Consider the following 13,411-nt stretch of genomic DNA (forward strand, 5'->3'; position numbering starts at 1 on the left):
CTTGTGCTTTGTCCTCAGCTAGTCCTCCATTCTCCCATCAATATACTTAAATGGATGAATTTATGGTATGTAAATTATAACCTCAACAAAGTTATTCTTTAAGGGAAAAAAGTTGGTTTGACCAAATTTTTATATTAACTTAATATTTTTTCTTTACTATAAAATTAAGACATTTTCACCTCAAAAATTTTAGAAAATACTAAGGAACAGAAAGAAAAAAAAATTATATCACCCAATCTTCCATCTTATAACCATTGACATTTAGTATAGATCCGTATAGTTTTTCTTTCTATAGGAATGCAAGCTGAAAAACCAAAAAAAAAAACAAAACAAAAACAACAACAACAACAACAAAAAAAACAAAGCAACAAACAAAAACCCTACCCTTTTCCCTGGACAAAATCTGGTAAAGTTTTACAACAATTCTTTCAAAAATGCCATTGAAATCTTGAACATGCAAAAGTAGAGCGTGTGTTGAGTCTGGATGTAAGGAATGGAAAGAGGGAGCCCTGGGAGGGAGAACACAAAGAGAGCCCCAGCTTGAGTCCCCCTCTCCCACCAAAACAAAACAGAACAAAACAAGAAACAGAGCCCAAATCGAGGATTCCCATGCAGGTAATTTATTTGAGAGGTGGTTCCCAGGGAGCAGGAATGAGAAAGAGAATGTGCAAAAGCTGGTCTAAGGTGTGTTGTCTCTGTGGGCCTGATTTGTGCAGAACCTCCTAAGCAGCTGACAAGATTCCTCCCTGAATTATTCCTACGAGGAAGGGAGGCAGAGGCATTTCCCCACCTGCTCCTGACTAGTACTAGTTGAAGGTTGCCCCGGGGATGTTAACACCCACACTCCTGAGCTGTGCTAGGCTGGGCAGATTTATCTACAGCAGAAAGTGGAAAGACACGCAGCCCATTCAAAGCAAAATTGTTAGTATGAGCTGGCATGCAAATCGCTGCAATTATTGCTGAAATCAGAGGTGGGCTGAAGAAATGTGATATGGGGCACCAGACTGGATCCAAGCACCACGAAAAGAAGGTGGAGCTCAAATAGTAAAAATCACCAGAGGACTTTTTTTTTTTAAGATTTTACTTATTTATTCTTGAAAGACACAGAAAGAGAGAGGCAGAGACATAGGCAGAGGGGGAAGCAGGCTCCATGCAGGGAACCTGATGAGGGACTCGAACCCAGTACTCCAGGATCATGCCCTGAGCTGAAGGCAGATGTGCTTAACCGCTGAGCCACCCAGGTGTCCCACCAGAGGACTTTCTAAAAACAGAGAAGTAGAATTCACTTTTTTTGTTGAATCTAAGATGCTACGGACTGTAAAATCCACCATTATTTAATGTACCACCATGAAAGTAAAGACCCTGACAATTAAACTGTGACATGCCTTCAATTGTAAAGCACATTCTTATTTCAGAGATATTAAAATGTGAAAAGTTGCACATTTTAGGATTGACGAAGTACAGACACAATTTAACACTATTTGCATTATTCTAACGTAAATGTCTCCATCTCCATATACTTTAATAGAGTCTGCTAAACACAGAACACTTTGTGCAGCCCCTTTTTTTGTGGAAATTAGGGGGAATAGCTGAATTTCATATCTGAATCAATGTGAACAGAAGAGTGATCTGCTTTAGATATCAAGATAAGCACCCCTGGAGGAAGCAGGAGCTTACAACCAAAGGGGGACCCTGAGTTTCAGGAATCTGAAGAAACTGAGAGCAGTACTAGATTTTCCTCAATTCATTGAATGGGAGTTTGAGCCAATCTTAACCAGATCTTAATTTAAAAAAAACAAACAAAACAAAACAAAACAAAACAAAACAAACAAAAAAAAAAAAAAACTGAGATAATATTAAACAGATATTTTATGTCCTTTCTTTCTTTTTTCTTTTCTTTTCTTTTCTTTCTTTCTTTCTTTCTTTCTTTCTTTCTTTCTTTCTTTCTTTCTTTCTTTCTTTCTTTTTTTTTTAAGGATTTTATTTATTCGAGAGAGACACAGAGAGAGAGAGGCAGAGACACAGGGAGAAGCAGGCTCCATGCAGGAAGCCTGACTCAATCCCGGGTCTCCAGGATCACGCCCTGGGCTGAAGGCGGCACTAAACCGCTGAGCCACCAGGGCTGCCCTTTATGTCCTTTTCTTAATTATATTGTTGTTTTTCCTTTTTTATTTTAGGAGGGGAGGGGCAGAGGGAGAGAAAGAGAGAATCCTAAAGTGTTTGTTCCTGGATGGACCCTTCCATTAGTGGACTCTTTTGTCTAGGACCTAAATTAAGTATATCTCACAGAGTTCAATTCAGAAATCTAGAAAGTAAAAACAGTCAGAGGTAGAGGAAATTATTAAATGTGAGGCACGATGCCATGACATTCCACCTATCCCAAAAGAGCCCTTCGATTGACCTATGAAGGAAGCACTTTCTCTTCTTTCTGGCTCTTAGACTCCAAGACGGCGTTCAAGATAGTTTTAGAATCATTAACTCATTTTTTGTTAAGCCATTGGGCAAAAACAAAAACAACAAGTGGAGGCATTTCCAGAAAGTTCTCAGATACCATATTCTGAACTTTTTAAGACCAGAGGCACAAATCAGGCAGAGCCTTGGGCCTTCCAAAGATGTCCTGCAACATGAAAGATAGAAAGAAAGAAGGGGGAGAGGAGGACTTCTGGTTGGCTGGTTGGCAGAAGCCTTCACAGGAAAAGTGCAAATTAAGCTAAGTTTTGAAAGGAAAGAATTTTATTTTTTTTTAATTTTTATTTATTTATGATAGTCACAGAGAGAGAGAAAGAGAGGCAAAGACATAGGCAGAGGGAGAAGCAGGCTCCATGCACCGGGAGCCCGACGTGGGATTCGATCCTGGGTCTCCAGGATCGCGCCCTGGGCCCAAGGCAGGCGCCAAACCGCTGCGCCACCCAGGGATCCCAGGAAAGAATTTTAATAGACAAATGTGAAGAAGAGTTCTGTCCTCGTAGCATGTGAACCTTGATTTGCCAGAAGTTATCTCTGAAGGTCAGGGTGCTACTTGATGTAGCAGATATGAGTCTTAGTCTGTAAACTCTGATGGGTAAGAAATGCAACCTTATTTTCTATATTTTTATTTCTTTTCTCAAGTTCTCAGTGTGCTGAAGCAGTGGGAACTTAATTTTAGTAATTGCTGGATGCCCCCCTTTCTCCATAGTTTTATCTCAGTTCCATAGGGTAAATAATACCAAGGTGTCAGGAGTGGGATGGGTATGGAATCTAGCCCTCGATCATTATCAGCAGATTCTGACATCTGCCATCATCCTCCTTTGGTCCACATGAGCAGGCCCTCACTCCTGTCCACAAAACCCTTTTAGGTATATGGCTTTCTCCAACTACATGGTTGACCGGACTGGTTGCCGCTCCAGGATTTACATGATCCCTTTCCATTATGTAGCAGGTAGGTGACTGCAATGGGATTGACATAAACCACCACTTCTGCCACCAAGTTCCACTGGTGGGTCCTGATTGACTCTGGCATAATCTCATCCTTCTTGCCTTGATGGCAATTCCTTAGTCACAATGGCTCTTTCAGGGTAAGCACATGACTCAGGTTGGTCCAAACAGAAGCCCAGGACTATTTTTTCATGATTTGGAAAAGAGAAATCCTCCCTCGAACAGGCAGATGTGAGGCCTGAAACTGACACACACATTTTGCTCTTAGGAGGGAAGCCAGCCTGAGGACAAAGCCAACACCCAGAAGAGAAGAGCAAGGAAGCCAGTGCCTAATCAAATCACTCTTACCTCTAAGCTTTATTATGAATCAATAAAACCTATTTATTACTTAAAGCAGTTTGAATTAGATTTGTTATTACTTCCATAGAAAAGCATTCTAATGAATCCAGGCTGTGCTGGTGCATTGAAAATATTCTGGTTTTGGGATGCCTGGGTGGTTCAGTGGTTGAGCATCGCTGCCTTTGGCTCAGGTCATGATCCTGGGGTCCTGGGGTTGAATCCCGCATAAGGCTCCCTGCAGGGAGCCTGCTTCTCCCTCTGCCTATGTCTCTGCCTCTCTTTGTGTCTCTCATGAATAAATAAATAAATAAATAAAATCTAGAAGAAGAAGAAAGAAGAAGAAGAAGAAGAAGAAGAAGAAGAAGAAGAAGAAGAGAAGAAGAAGAAGAAGAAGAAGAAGAAGAAAGAAGAAGAAGAAGAAGAAGAAGAAGAAGAAGAAGAAGAAGAAGAAGAAGAAGAAGAAGAAGAAGAAAGAAGAAGAAGAAGAAAGAAAGAAAAAATATTCTAGTTTTCCTGGACCCACTGGAGTCAGAGAACTTTGAGAGATCATTCAGGTCTTACCTACTAGATATACCATATCTTTTTCTACATCTACCTACATTTATCTATCTATTTATCTATCTACATCCATCTATTTATCTATCTTACCTACTAGATATACCATATCTTTTTCTATCTCTATCTACGTTTCTTTTTTACTGTCTTTCAGATGTGAAGGCTCTACCCAGAAAAGGAGGAGGCATAGATCCGCTCTATTTCATATCTTATAAAGCTATCTGTGTGTATGTTGGGGGACGGGGGTGTCAACTTGTACCCCTCTCTAAAATCCAGACCGTGAGAAGTCAGGTTGCCATAACATACTCAACAAGAAAGCTCTCATTAGGGGTGCCTGGGTGGTTCAGTCAGTTAAGCATCTGCTTTCGGCTCAGGTCATGAACCCAGGGTCCTAGGATCAAGCTCCATGTTGGGCTCCCTGCTCAGTGGAGAATCTGCTTCTCCCTCTCCCACTCTCTCTCAGTTGTGCTCTCTCTCTCAAATAAATACATAACATCTTTTTTAAAAAAGCAAGCAAGCAAGCAAGCTCTCATTAGTCCCCCTCCCATCTTTACTTCCTCCACTGCCCTAGGCTTCCTTTCCAAGTTGGTAAGGGAGATTGGTTACTGGTTGGTTGTAGGAGGGTAGCCTGCTCATCCTGTACCTCCAAACCAATTGTCTCTCTTCTGGGTCCTCTTCCTTTCCTTGGTTGAATTGTTGGTCGGTGGAAAGTGAAGGCCAAAGGGTAATAGGACAAACCAGAAAGGGAAGGGGGAATCATCACAGGGCAGTGCTTCCTGGTCAGAGGAAGGTCTAGGTCATAAATAAATATCATATAAATGTTAACTTCCAATTTATGTTTAAAGTCCAGACCTTTCTCCTGAACTACAGATTCATATATTCAGCTCTATACTCACTATTTCTACTTGGATTCCTATCAGGTATGTCACCCTTCACTTGTCTAAAACGGCAACTATCCCTATCATTTTCCTCCATTCATATTTGCCCTGCAGCCTCAAATGTCCTCCACACCATGATTTGTGGTTGAAGCCCTTGAGAGGCAACCTCCTGTACCATGGCCAAGAAAAGCTCTTCTTAGAAATAGACCTCTGTTCTGTCACCACTAAACCCTCCCTTTGCCTTCCTGCCAACGTTATCATTGCCCTTGGCCCCCCAGAGCTCTGTCTACAGGGTCCGAGTCCTAAGAGTGGCCCCCTAAATCCACCTTCTGCATTCACAGTAGTTGACAGTGAATTTGCATATAACCACTGACTGATTAGGGTGTAGTCCCTAACAAAAGAGAAATATAGGCCAATAATGAACCTCTTACTCTCTAGTATGATTTCTATTCCAGCACCACAGGGGTAGATTCTGATTTTGTAGGAGCCTGAGGCCTATGTATATTTGTGGAATAAGAAACAAAATCAAATTGTAAGTTTTAAAAGCCCAAAAAATTCCACAAATATATACAAATAAATATTAATTTTCTGAAAACCCTACATAATATTTTTAAATATTTTAATATTAGTTTTTAAATTGACATACTATACAATTAATTTTGCTTTGGTGTGCAGTTTATGAATTTTAACAAATTCAGATTGATGAAACTGCTAACACAATTAAAATGTAAAACAGGGGATCCCTGGGTGGCGCAGCGGTTTGGAACCTGCCTTTGGCCCAGGACGCGATCCTGGAGACCCGGGATCGAATCCCACGTCGGGCTCCCAGTGCATGGAGCCTGCTTCTCCCTCTGCCTGTGTCTCTGCCTCTCTCTCTCTCTCTCTCTCTGTGTGTGACTATCATAAATAAAAAATTAAAAATATATATATAAAAAAAAATGTAAAACAGTTCATCATATCCACAATCTCTCATACTGCCCCTCTATAGTGAAACCTACCCCTCAACCCCCATCCCCTGAAAAATACTTGTTCATCTTCCATATAGTTTTAGCTACTCCAAAATATCATACTAATGGAATCAGACACCATATACATTTTTTGAACTGACTTTTTCCATTCAACAAAATGCCTCTGTGATTCAACCAAGTTTTTGCATGTATCCATGGTTCAGATCTTTTTACTGTTGAAAACCTGCTAATTCCCATCTTAGTTGACGGCAACACTATCATTCTAGTTGTTCAAGACAACTATTTAATACCATGAACTACCCTATCTCACCTCCAGGCACTATTGATTCCCCTTATGTTGCATTACTTCTCATCTATAGACCCATCACCTTTTAATATACTGTATGATTAACTTCTACTCTATGCTATTGTTTATTATGCAATTCTCCCATAGAATGTTGGCTCTACAAAGCAGGGACCTGTGTCTGTATTGTTCAGTGATGTATGCCAAGTACCTAGTGCAAAACCTAGAACATTGTGATTCCTCAACATATGAATATAAAAAGTAAAATATAGATTCTGGGACTTGATACTTTTCTACAAATGGAGCAAGTCAGTTAATTAAATAAAGAAGTTCTCTGAGGTCTTGAGGACTCTAGTCGATGGCCTAGCTGAGTTGAGGAGCAGAGGGCAACACTTGTAACTTTTTATTTTGCGCATCATGTAGCTGTGGCTGGTGGTCTCAGCATCTTGCATGGTTAATTACTTACTATAGAAGAGAGACCACCAACACCTGCTGGACCCTGGGCCACTGAGGACAACGGTGCAGGTGGTGCACAATATAGAAACCTAACACAGCGGCCCTGGCTCGTCAGCATTCCTTTTCCACCTTGGACACCTTCCAGAATCCAGAAAGGCTACACCCTTCCCTCCTGCACCTGGACAGGAATAGCTATACCCAGGCAAGCGGTAATAGAATCCCTCCCTATTGAATACGTATTATGTGCCAGACATTATTTCATCTGACCAGACAGATATCCATGAACTGAGCCCCTAATGCAGAGGTTCCAAAAAGCTAGGATAGTCTATGGCAGGTGCTCATAAATTGCGTAAAGAAGCAGTAACAACCTGAATTGTTGCAGGGTAAGGCAGTCTAGTCTCCCTGCTCTTCTAAGGAGTGATCAAACCTGGGCAATGCCTGCCCAAGTCACAGGCTTGTCCGTCAGTGGTTTCAGGAAGATAAGGGCCTAGTTTCCGGGTCCTCTCGCATCTTCGTAGTCTGTCAATCTTTGGTCTGCTACCTCACCTCTTCACCTCACTGCTTTCCAGTCAGCACATCAAGGTTGGAAGCTCTGTGTTGTATGCCTGCGGCTCATATGAGACTTACCCACCTGGGCAGCCCTGGTGGTGCAGCGGTCTAGCACTGCCTTCGGCCCAGGGGCGATCCTGGAGACCTGGGATCGAGTCCCATGTTGGGCTCCCCGAATGGAGCCTGCTTCTCCCTCTGCCTGTGTCTCTGCGCCTCTCTCTCATGAATAAATAAATAAAATCTTAAAATAAAAAGATAACTTACCCACCAGTAGAGGAAGACAAACCAACCTAACCAGACTTATTTGAGTGCTTTTCATGCGTCCGACAAATATTTGCTGAGCGCTCCCTGTGAGCCAAGCTCTTTTACAGGCACTGCGATTCAACAAATGAGAGAAACAGATCCCTGTTCCCTTGGAGCTAACATTCTAGGGGGAAATGAGACAAGATACATTTTTTCTTTAGCGATCAAAATATCAGATAGTGGAAAATGCTATGTGAAGAATTAAGCACTTCTATGAAGAGGTAGCAGTTAAAATAAGAACCGAAGGCCAGCACGGAGCCTCCCGTGCTGAGATTATGAGGAAAGACGTACATTCCAGGCAAAGAAAAGTGCTGGTGCAAGAGTCCAAAAGCTGCTGGGCAGCCCGGGTGGCTCAGTGGTTTAGCGCGGCCTTCAGCCCCGGGCATGATCCTGGAGACCCTGGATCGAGTCCCAAGTTGGGCTCCTGGCATGGAACCTGCTTCTCCCTCTGCCTGTGTCTCTGCCTCTCTCTCTCTCTCTCTCTCTCTCTCTGTGTCTCTGTCTCTCATGAATAAATAAATAAAATCTTTTAAAAAAAATGGCTTATTTGGTTTTTTAAATTAGACAGGTTATTTGGCACCTTGCATTTGATGAAAAGCAATTGCTTAATTTTTCTTTTACTTTTACTAATTATCCTAATTTACTAGTAATCCTATAATATTATATATTATTATATGTTATATTATATCCTATTATATTGTAATTGCAGTTAACTCATTCAAGCTATACCTTTCAGAGTTATAATTATTTGTTCTGACAGTGTCAGACATAGTAATTGCATATTAAACATAAAAAATGTTTATTAATGATAATGCTAATAACAGAGGAGCCAGCCAGCTAAGGCTAAACAGTGAACTCTTCCTGGAATTGGTGATTTTTAATCAGACTTAAGGTAAGAGACTTGTTTTGGTAAGGAAAAAGGGGAAACAATTACTACATACGGCCAACTTCTCAAAAGTGTCATCATATGTGCTTTGTTTTGTTTACAGTAAGAACAATAAGACTGCAGGGAAAAATTTGTGTTTAGTGAAAAACTGCATTGTCTTTTTTATTGATATATAGCATTGTATTATTTTCCGGTGCACAACATAATGATTTGATATTATATTTGGCGAAATGATCACCACAATACATCTAATTAACATCTGTCACCATACACAGTTACAGAATTCTTTTTCTTGTGATGAGAACTTTTAAGCTCTACTCTCTTAGCAACTTTCAAATATGCAAAACAGAATTAATAACGATAGTGGCCATGCTGTACATTACATCTTCAGGACTTATCTGGAAGTTTGTATCTTTTGACTCTCTTCACTCATTTCATACTCCCCACCCCCACCTCCTGCCCCCTGGCAACCACCAAGCTGTTCTCTGTACCTATCAGCTTGTTGTTGTTTTTAGATTCCCCATATAAGTCAGATCATATAGCATCTGCCTTTCTCTGATTTATTTTACTTAGCGTAATGCACACAAGGTTCATCCATGTTGTTGCAAATGGCAAGATTTCACTCTTTTTTCTGGCTAACTCTATAGGTACCACTTTTTCTTTATCCACTCAGCCATTGATGGACATCTAGTTTGCCTCCGTATGGAACTTCACAGTCTTTTTTTTTTTTTTTAAGATTTTATTTATTTATTCATGAGAGATACGGAGAGAGAGGCAGAGACACAGGCAGAGGGAGAAGCAGGCTCCACACAGGGAGCCTGACGTGGGACTCGATCCCCGGTCTCCAGGATCACGCCCTGGGCTGAAGGCGGTGCTAAACCGCTGCGCCACCCGGGCTGCCCGGAACTTCACTGTCTTAAAGAGATTCCTCCAGTTATCTGATCCCAATTCCAAGGGAGCTATTTTACCTTTAACTTGGACAAAACTGATAGCAACCCACAATAATTCTTATCAATAGACAGTTCTGTCCTGTCTGGTGAAAAAGAAATTGATTTCCCTTCTCTCTTCTGGAAAAACTGATTTGTCACCAGTTCCATATTTATTTCAATATTCTTGATCTAAAAATGGCCTGTTCTTTGGATTCTTTGGATTCTCTTTTGAATCAGCTGCAATCTCTCCCCAGTTCCTTCACTGATGAGTAGAATAAAATCTTTAATGGGTGATTATCTTGATATCTGTATAAAAGTCCTGACAGTACCATATTTTGAAAGTTATCTTTTAACAGCATGAAAGGGAGACAATATAAGAAGGTGGGAGAAACTCGGGGAAATAGGAAGAGACAAAAGGAAAAAGATAAGGTGGCTTTCTTGTAAACTCTGAGGGAATAAATTAGAAGTCAGGTCTCCTGAGGGAGTCAGTCCGGTACAAACTTTTCTTTTTTCACATCTGTTGTTGTCTTGAGTTGTGGCATTAGTGTGTGCTGGGAAAATGTAATTAAGAACAAAATCTCACAATCCAGAAAATCTCTCCACAAAGGAAGAGAAAGAAAACAGTTTTACACCAAATCAGCATTAAACCAGAATGTGATGCGCATCCCAAGCAATCCACTAAGAGATTGCAAAAACGGAAAGAAATCCCACCCCCTTATAGAGCCAAGCAGGTACAACCCATCACAGACACGTTCTCCAGAGAAGCAATAACTAGTCCTTAAGTAAGTGGATGCAATGGCGCCATTTATTACCCATAGTTCATCTGAAATTCACATGGTACTTGGGGCAACCATCTGTGTTAGTAAACTGGTTTTATAGGAAGAAAAAATAAACTCCCATTTTTATGACAGGGGGGTAGTTTTGCGACCCGTAGCTGAAATTAGGCTCCTACTGGCCCTAAGACGCTGGGGGATAGGGGCTCTCTTCCAAGGGGGCCCCAATTCCTTTGGAAGGACACACCTGGGTCATAAAGCTGGCCAAAGGTTGACTTCACTTTTAAAACAATTTGTAGAGACTTCAAAGAGACAAAGAATTTTTAAGTTTTCTGAAGTAGACGCTCTAAGAAAAGGGAAGATGGACACTGGTCCATCTTCTGGTCCATCACTGGTCCATCACTGGTCTCTTCCCTTGTTTTTAACAGGGAGAAATAAGCCTCTGATTTCCAATGTGTATTTGCCCTTCTCTGTGTACACCATTACTCATGTAACTGTAGTATCTAATTGCATGGTTGGAGGTGTGAGCAATGCAGTTCACTAAAAATGTTATGCTCAGGCCCCAAAGGACAAGTCCAGTTTGGCCTCCTTGGGGCTCCCTGCTCCCCTTAGGTATATAGGAACTCTGTGTGAGTAGAGTGTCCAGAGAAAGAGAGGGACTCAAGCCCCCCAGACACTTGTAGCTGAAGGATGCCTCCCATCACTACATTAGTTGTTCCAGAAGGGTCACTCTGGGAGCTGGTGTCACCAAAGCCCTGAGGGGCTTTCAATTTGCTGCTACAGTCTAAACGAGAGGGTTCCCCAAGAGAGGACAACCTGGTGCGTCACTGCGAAGTTGGGTCAGCAGTTCTGAAGATAACAGCTCCTTTGAGGCATCTACTTTCCATGAGCCAAGTCAGCCCCAATAAGACTGAAGGGGCAGGGGCCTGGGTGGCTCAGGGTGTCTGACTCTTGGTTTTCAGCTGGAGTCATGATCTTGAGGTCATGATCTCAGAGTCTGAGATCCAGCCCCATCAGGCTGTGCCCTGACTGCAGAATCTTCGTGAGATTCTTTTCTCTCCCTCTCTCCACACCTATTCCTTCCCTGCTCCTGCATGCGTTCATCAATCAATCAATCAATCAATCAATCTAAAAGAAAGAGAAAAGCGAGTGAGACCAGGTTCCAGCAGCAGACACCCCCCAGAGACCTGTGCCCTCCTGCTCACTCCACCAGCACAGAGGCCAGCTCACTGGTTCCCTCTCCGGTCATCGTGGTTATTCTATAGCAGAGAACTGGGACTCTGGGCCTCACCTACCACCAAGTCCCGGACTGGGCCACTCAGTTCCCTCCTGCTAGACCCCTCACCATGAATGCTGGGGAGACAGGTTGGACTTTTAAAGGAAGAAGCTCCTGAGTTCCTCAGATACATTTCCTACCTGCTCCTCAGAACCACCACATTATGACATTGGAAGGAGGGTGGAAGGCAGGGAATCCAGTTACACTCTCTTTCTCAGACAATGGAGAAAAGGGTCAGGATTCTGTAGTCACCGAAGGCCGAAGGCCGATCCAGTGGTTTCTTTGGGTAATTTCTGCCGGAAGTGATTCACAGCCTCCATTTACAAGTCAAGAAGCAGCATGATCTTCAAGTTTTGCCTTGCCAGGCATCCAGCTGCACTCGGAATTAGCTTAGAAGTGGAGAAATGAATTTTCTGTGTTCTCAGTACAAAAATTCAGGTTTGAAATTAAAGTTTACTTTTCCTCTGCAAAGAGGAAAAGAAATGGGGTAATTTTTAGAAATAGACTTTGAAAGCCTGAGATAAGTAATTAGGTGAATAACTAGTCTGACACACTGTCTCCTCCCGCCTTGCTTTTTTGAGAGCGCAAGACTGCTTCATTCCAAAATATCCCAAATTAGGGGTGCTTGGTTGGCTCACTCGGTTGAGCATCTGCATTTGGCCCAGGTCATGATCCTGGGGTCTTGGGATGGAGCACCAAGTCGGGCTCTGTGCTCAGCACGGAGCCTGCTTCTCCCTCACCCTCAGCCCCACCCCAGCCCTGGTTGTGCTCTCTCTCCCTCTCAAATAAATAGTCTTAAAAAAAAAAATACTCCAAATTACATTAAAAGAGCATTTAGTTGTTGTATGGTTCTGAGTCTTTTTCTTAATCATCTTTCCTTTTCATTGAGTATTACAATATTCCTAACAATTCATACTTTCTGAAAGTATATTAAGGAAAAGTTCAGACTAAAATGGATCTAAATACTGTGATTCTTCAACTAGCTGCAGCTATGTGAGTGCCAGAGGGCTACTGCCTTCACTTGCAGGTGCTAAGTTGAGCAAGAGTGGGATGGGGGGGGTGGGGGGATTTCCACTCCGTTTCATGGGAAATGACCTGAAGAGAAAGTTATGTTCAGATCCAGCAGATCCACTGCCCCTGTGACCCATCTTGGTTCATAAGTTTCATGGGCTCTGCTGACTCACTTCTCTATTTAAGATGTTTATCACCCAGGAAATAACTTACGCCATCAGAATCTATTTCCACTTTGAATGATACCGAAGTTACAAAGCAACATGGGAAAAAGCTGAATTCCTTATGTGTAAGTTACGACACGAATGCCAGCAAAGAAGAAAAAAGTTTCACCTCTTACAGGAATCCTTCACTCATCTGGCATTACTGACCACAGATCAGAAGTAAAGAGGTTCTGGGCTCCTTTGTTTGTCTGAGCATGGGTGGGATTACAAGGATTAGATTCTTACTTTGCCCAGTTATCCAGTAGAGATAAAGTTCTGACTGTGCTCTTAAGGCCCTAATGCCAATTTATTTGGTTTGTATACATTCATATACATGTGTGCGTGCACGTACACACACACACATAAAACTGTGAAAATACCACTGAGCCACCCAGGAATCCCCAATAAAATCTTTTTAAAAAATAAATCTTTAAAAATTAAAAAAATAGAATTTAAAAATCTATTTAAAAACCATGGGCAGCCCGGGTGGCTCAGTGGTTTAGTGCTGCCTTCAGCCCAGGGTGTGATCCTGGATACCCAGGATGGAGTCCCACGTTGGGCTCCCTGCATGGAGGCTGCTTCTTTCTC

Source organism: Canis lupus, chromosome 5 (assembly GCF_011100685.1).
Source record: "Canis lupus familiaris isolate Mischka breed German Shepherd chromosome 5, alternate assembly UU_Cfam_GSD_1.0, whole genome shotgun sequence".
NCBI lineage: Eukaryota > Metazoa > Chordata > Mammalia > Carnivora > Canidae > Canis > Canis lupus.